Source organism: Penaeus monodon, chromosome 36 (genome assembly GCF_015228065.2).
Source record: "Penaeus monodon isolate SGIC_2016 chromosome 36, NSTDA_Pmon_1, whole genome shotgun sequence".
Taxonomy (NCBI): domain Eukaryota; kingdom Metazoa; phylum Arthropoda; class Malacostraca; order Decapoda; family Penaeidae; genus Penaeus; species Penaeus monodon.
The window spans coordinates 19,084,148-19,091,647 of NC_051421.1; the positions used below are offsets into that span (position 1 = coordinate 19,084,148).

At 40.4% G+C, this 7,500-nt stretch overlaps 1 protein-coding gene across 1 annotated transcript in view; it reads right to left on the reverse strand.

Moving 5' to 3' along the window:
• LOC119595828 (irregular chiasm C-roughest protein-like) overlaps positions 1-7,500 on the reverse strand; it is a gene marked incomplete in the record, with an annotated part of 107,204 nt that overhangs the window by 16,142 nt on the left and 83,562 nt on the right.

Consider the following 7,500-nt stretch of genomic DNA (forward strand, 5'->3'; position numbering starts at 1 on the left):
CAATAAAGATTATATTTAGGAAAGTTATAGTTTACATACGTCTCACGGATGTGAGGATTTTTGAGCGAATTTTTCTGTTAGGAATTTTCTCCGGTCTTCTAAGGAGGGGATTTGCAGCTGGTTTAGCGCTACAGTATATGACGTGTAGTTTGATCCAATTATGAAACACATTGTTTTTTTCTGGAGTTGATAATAAATGAATGCCAAAATTGTGCTGCATATCCACAAATTGGTCGAATGAAAGTCGTCCATATGCGGAGTAGATCAGCCTGGGACGTACCAAAGGACTTTAATTTAGATATCATGAAAATCTTTTTCACTCATTTTGAAATTAATTTTTTGTATTGCCGAACCACTGATCACAACTCCTAACAGAGTCACCTTTGAAGCGCTCTTTACCTATTTCCAAGAGCACTGTCACAGTCTGCTGATTTGTTGAATTTAAATTTTGTTTTTGTGCACCTCCTGATGTTGATTAACATGTTGTTTGATGATGCCCATTCTGACACTTGGCTGAAGGCGTCTAGTAACAAGAATTTACCTTGCCCTGGTTTGTGTGCAAGTGCAAGTGTCATGTCGTCCACGTATTTGTAGATCATCGCATGCAGAATATTATCCTAATTTCCCAGGAACAATAATGGGCTGAGAACAGTTCCTTGAAGGACATCACAGTGAAGTTCAGTCTCATCGGATGTTTGGTTATTTGTAAGAGTCCTCTGGGAGCGGAGGTTAAGGAGGAAATCCATTTCACCAGCCCTCGTGAAATCCCAGGTAAATAATTTCTAATTATTAAGGTGCTATGGTCAGTAAGATCAAATGCTTTCCGCAGGTCATTGGTGACGGTCACCTCCATTTGGTTGTCTACATTTAATGTGATGTGATGGATGATGCCAACCAAGTAGTGGACAGTAGAGCTTCCTTAGATGTTTCCGAATTAATGATGATCAATTTTGGGGTAAATGTCTTAGCGATATAGGCCTAAGATTATCAAGAGAATGAGGTGGATTTCTTTCGGGTATTGGGACTGTGATAGCACACTTCCATAGGTAGCACGCCTACAGTGATGGAGTTATTGAAGAAGTCGCATGGAGGGGTGGTGAGCTCGTGAGCGAATTCTCTCAGTAATATTGGCGGGATGTCATCACGGCTGGGCGACTTACTTTTTGCTATCCTTTTCAAATGCTTACAATTGCTTGTAGTGTTGTTTGTAGAGTTGGGAGTAGCTTGATGTTAGTAAAGTGACAGTTGATAATGTTTGCAGCGCTCCCTGGTTTGAGCGGGGGAAACTGTCACGTCACTTCTTTTGTCACCAATTATGTTCCTAATGTGACTATACTATGATATGGGGTTTGTTTCACTGATATTATCAATAATTTAGGATAGTTTTCTTCGTCGATCTCATTTCTTGCCTTACCTTTTTGCAAAGTACTTTGTTGCATCAATGTTTCTTGTTTTGTATTCTTTTTGTCTTGTCAGGATAAGGTCTTTGACCCTGTTGGTGACCCATGGTTTGTCCTGATGATGAGCAGATGTTCTTTTTAAGAGGAGGCAGTTGTCAACTTGATTCCAGACTGATTGATAGAATATTTGACATCTAGCATTCGGATCGGGGTCGTTGAGAATGTCAGCTCAGCCATAATGTGTAATCCATGTTCCGAACTTGCAAATTTTAGAATCAGGGAATCTGCGTTCCCTTTAACTGCGTGGGTGCAACAAACACAATTAGAAGTGCTTTGACAATCAGAAAAAAAGTGTTAAGGTCATCCAGTATTACAAAGAAGGGATTTACATACTTTGTTGAGAGGAAGAAAACATTTTCAATTATGCGTTCTCTGAGGGTTTCTTCAGTAGGTGTCAAAGGTGGGAAATGTCTTTGATATAAAGACCAACACCTCCACCTTTTCTGCCGTCACGAATTTTGTTGTATGAGTGGTAACCCTGTATGGTTCCGAGGTTTATTGTATTGTCAAGTTTCTGTGATTATTGCAATGTTGATAGTATTTTGTTTCATTATGACCACGAATTCGTCAACTTTGTCAGTGAGGCAGCAAGCATTTTGCGAAGTAAATGCTAGGAAGTGTTCTGAAGGGCACTGCATTAGCTGGCACTATTGTTGTCAAGTTATTTTGGTCAGACATCCCGCTTAGGTTCCGAGGTTTTGTACTTGTTTCTACTTAAAAAGAACCTCACTGGGCTAGGGAAGAAATCTGACTTCAAAAACTCTCAGCTACAAGTGTCTTGCCATTGAGTGAAACAGTGAAGCTGGAATAATATGAGTGACACATCTCTTCGCTTTGAATGCATTTACAACATCGTCCAACTCAGGGAAGTTAACGAACAGATGATTCGCGATATTTGCTTCCTCTGTGTCTGTCTGGCAGTTTGTTATGTATAGATACAACACCTCAGGTTCCGATGCCCCCAGAAGGGGTTTTGCATTAGATCTTTGTTTTCTTTTTCTTTCTTTTTCTTTTATCTACGAGAGTAAACCCATCTTCATCCACATTATTTAAGTCAGACGTTTCCTATCTCACAATGTTTTGACTGTAGTTATTATTTATCACAACAGGCGCCGTGTCACTACTGTCAGCCTGGAGCATGTGGTGGTACTTTGCATCACTCCACTCGCACTTCGGTACGGTTCGTGGAGGAGGGACTGTGGCTTCTTGCTTGTCGTTTTCCTTCCTGTTATTTCGCTTGCATCTCCTCTTGCTTTTTCTTATCTGATTTTATGTCGGCACTACTTTGTGTTTTTGTTTCTCATTATCTCTGTTGCTGATAAGTTGGGAAGTGGGTTTGTGGAGGATGTTAATGCCAGGCCAGCTGAGGAGGAATGTGCTCCTCACTTGCGTCAGTAGAGTTGCGTGCTTGCGTTGCCGTGGTCACATAACTTTGGCCGGCGATGACGTCAGGTTTGGGCAGTTGTGGATTAGTAGTTGCAATACCAAGGGAGGGTGGCGTAGGGCTAGGATTCACAAGAAGTTCGGAGTTGGGGTTAACATGAGGTACAATGTGGGTTGGGGGGTGTGGGAGGTGGGTGGGGCAGTTAAGGAGGGGAATAGGAGAGCAGAAGAGAAAAGGTTGGTAGCAGGATGCATCTGGGGAGGTTGCATTCTGGGGAGGAATCTGATAGGGAGGGAGGGAGATTGGATATGTCAGAACTGAGGCTGTCAGACTTACCATGCTAGGGAACGCCAAGGCATACCTTACTCATTCCCAAATAGTTGCCTGTTGTTTCATAAACATTTCCATTAACACATCGAGTTAGTTTTGAAGCACAATAAGTAAGTTACCGGTCGTGGGATCGGCTAGCACTTGCATGAGTTGCCTCACTTTTCGTTTTGGTAAAAAAAAAAAAAAAATTGTGAAAGGCATAATACCATGCTTTTGACTGTTGGGTTCTTGTCATTTGGGGTCGCCTCTGTTGTTGTTGATGTGAATATTATTTTTTCATGGTCTACCAGAATGTCTAACATAGTATGCACTGTTACATTTATCATTCTTTTCATGTCACGAGTTACTGGGCTGTTGTGCATCGGACAGTTCACTTACAGTGTTATGTGCTTCTGCAATGTCCTCAGGAGCATAATGTTTTTTGAGCTATTCACAAAGTAACATCCTGGCCCACAAGTTCTTAGTCGTAATGAAGCACACTATCGTTTTCAGAACAATTGTTAGGCTGCCAAAATTGTAAATTTGATCATTTGTTTCGTTGTGTGCACTGTTTACACTTGTCTACATTGCTTTCGCTGTTTGTACTATTGCTTGTTCTGACGGTTCACTGCTCATATTGCAAACCCCACCTTTACCCTGGTGGGGGAGGGGCCCGACGCCTGGGGCACACGGGCGGCCCAATCTATGGTCAGAGGGGCAGTCATGACCTGGACTACGTGAGGCCTGCTTCCTTGGGCCGAGGTCCACCCGTGGTCCTGGTCTTAGAGGAGCCTATCACCTTGGGGAAGCTCCCCGAGAGAGCGCCAGGGAAGCCCCCTAGCTGACCCATTGCCGCCCAGGGGAGGCAGTCAGGTTTCTCTCTGACCTTGCAGGGCCTTTAGGGTGATGGTTGGTGCTTTGACTGCTGCAGAGCAAACACCACGCCATCTGAATATGAGCTGGGATGAGTGAGTGAGTGTGATGAATAAGTGTGAAAGTGAGCTCATACAGAAAAAAACACGAATATTGTTCAATTTAATAGTACAATAAATTAGCAATAGTGTTAATACAAAATTATTCACCTATCACACTGAGCGCATAGTGAACAGTGACATAAAAAAAATTATTTGCCAGCTTTTCACAAGCAAATTTTTCCTAGTCAGAAATGTACTATGCAGTTCACGGTACTATTTAATATACATTTCGGATTCACTACAAAATTCTGATATACCGAGGAAGTCATGTCTAGATATGGATGTCAGACTACACAAGACGTCATCAGCTGGGGCCTCTATACCCAAATTGCCGACGAAATCAAGTGAACTGAACAAGACGAGGAAATCTAGAAATAATCCACTCCATTCTTCAAATCTGTGATGGGCGCTTGTGATATAACCTACGAGTATCTAATTATCACGAATCACACGATTTACCTACAACATGCAAGTGACTTCTAGAGGTTGAGAAAGATGTGACTAATAAACGAATAATGATTCTAACTTAAAACCCCAGTCTTACATTTATGAACGGACATGAATATTGGCTCACACCAACTCGAATCAAACAAACAACTTTGGTTTTACTCTTAACTACTATCCTACAGCGAAGAGTAGATTTATTAGACGATGTACTCAACCCTGGGTTATATCTGGCATCCCAGTGCACTATGATATGGGGAAGCTACTAGTGCTATACTCAATAGTAAATTATTAAAAAATGAGTGGTTGTCCCATGGCCCCCCTCCACGTACCCAACTGACCAGAAAGGAATGGGAAAGAGGGGTCAGGCTGGGGCAAGGAGAAGAGTGGGAGTAGAAATGAATATGACGTCTATGGTAAAGATAAATCAAATCAATAAGAGAATTAAACAAATTGAAAGGGTAACGAGTGAATTCCTAACAGTCAATCAATGAAACTCGCATAAGAGTAAATTTGTTATAGTTGAAACAATATAAATCTCTAAAAACGAGAGAAACTAAATTTCATGTTTGTTGGTAATACCATGTTTTCCTAGCAATGCGCGACCTAGGCTCAGAAGAGTGAGAGTAAGAAGCTTGTTTCATGTTATAAAAGTTTCCGGACTTAACACTTTAACCCAGCAAAATCAATGTGAGAGTGACTGCATATATATATATATATATATATATATATATATATATATATATATATATACATATATATATATACATATGTATATATATGGGAGAAGGGATGGAAGAGAAATGAAAGGGCCCATAAAGTGTACTCACGTGGTTTTGAAGACATTGTATCGTGGAGGTGTTGGACAATGGTTTTTATGAGCGAAAAAGGATGCAGTTACTACCTCTGGCACCAGTTTATAAGAGGCTGTGGCGGCCTCATACAGTGACTGGATGCAGTGACGGTGGTATATGGCTTAACTCTTTATTGATGAAGAGTACAACACAGTAAAGAAAATACACGATACAAATATCTGGGTGCACTGCTGAGTGTGGTGTTCTGGACAGATTGGTGACGAATTCCGAACTGCAGGTCAAACAGGGTCAGCTGTAATCGTCATTTAGGCTCCCACCGGGCCGATGGTTCTTGACCATCATAGGGCCCACGTGGCAGAAATTTATGGACTCGATTAAAGCTCTAAGAGCCTGAGGGAAGATACAATTAGCAGTCATTGGGCAAGCAAATATAACTCTCATAGCCTTGTGCGGTAAAACTGCAGGGTTCAAAAACATTTGAAGGCAACAGACTACATGAAGTAGGTATGTAAAGACAGCCACGGATCTAACTGATGAAAGAAAGATTGGATTTTGCTTGTTACTTACTTACTGAAAGGGCCATAGGCACTTAAAGCAAACATCTTAATGCTTTGGTTAATTTTCATGTGGCAAGATGTGTGTGTGGAGCAAACACCAAAACGTCAAGATACTAGTAGGAATTATTACCCGTAATACACTCCGCCAAGCCTAAGATTATCAGCCAGCTTTTATCGAAATTCTGACACCATATCCTGCATTGTCAAAGACCTGAATGAAGAGAGAGAGCAACATTGGCTGATATTACACATCTTGTTCACTGCTGAGGTTGAGAGGGGAAGTGCATAAGTATATTAAATAATCTAATTCTAATTAATTGGAAATATCACAGGTGCCAAACTTCAGCTTTCTTTAAGGGCTGGTTATCCATAAATTGAGATATTTATTTAAAAGGAATCTTGATACCATTCATTTTGAAAGCTAAAATGGTTGAATGAATTTGGTCTTTCATCGGGTGGAGAAGAAAGGTCGTGTAAGTTTAGAGAGACTAAGATTTCAGAAAAAATGCCTATATCCTTTAGGACATTCAACGAGAATGAAGGTTGCCTGCAGTACAAAGTAAATGAAGATATGGAGGGGATTCTTACCCCTTTACTTGTACTTTTGGAAAGATCAGAAAATGCCATTAGTATTCTATCATTCCAAGGTATTGTGATTTCCTTGTCGTTATATTTGGAAAAAAAAACTCATTAGCCGTAGATGGCATATCAGCCTAATCTAGTGGCAATTTATCATTTTTAGCTCTAAAATTTGTCTATGAATAACAATTGATTATTGAAGAAGGAAACCTCAAACTGGGGATTAATGCAGCTATGCTTTTTGAATGCGGAGTTATGCCGTATGTGATACTCGTAGTAGTGACTTCTTGTGACGTTTATATTAAGGTCACTGTTGAGATGTACCTATCAGACAAAAGAAAAAAAAAATTAGGATGACTTTTGTAGTCATAATAAGTCGAGTTTACTATATAATATAATTTACCAGCCTTTCCTGAGGGAGGCAGGGGTCACTAGTGCATTGAAACCAAAACACACTTTACCGCTTTTGCTACTGGACCATAGAAAAGGATGATAAGTCTCAACAAAATCAAATAGTATCATTATGTATACCATCAAAAGGCATAGATTCACTTAACTACTGTATGAGGTAAATGCACTAACAATGATAATAATCCCACCATCAAGAAACAAATATAAAGACACTTGACAGGAGTCGTCACGCTGGGTATTGATCAACTTGGATGCAATGGGGTTCTTTAAATATTGCAAAGCCTCTTATAGAAAGCTTGGTAGTACTGTTATAATAGATTTATTTTGCAACCTTTGCATACCAGTTACTGTTTCTGACATTTCTGGAAATGACTTCTAAGGACGCTGTGGCTGCCCATGCTCTAAGAATGTAGACACTCTTTTCTATGACTGATACTGACGAAACATCTGCTGAAGAAACATAAACGTCGTCCGCTCCATATTCCGGACCAATATTTACCGTAGGTCTGTATTTTCCTTAGCTTCTTTGGAGGTTCCTTGATTTTTTAAGCCAAACTAAAGCAGGAG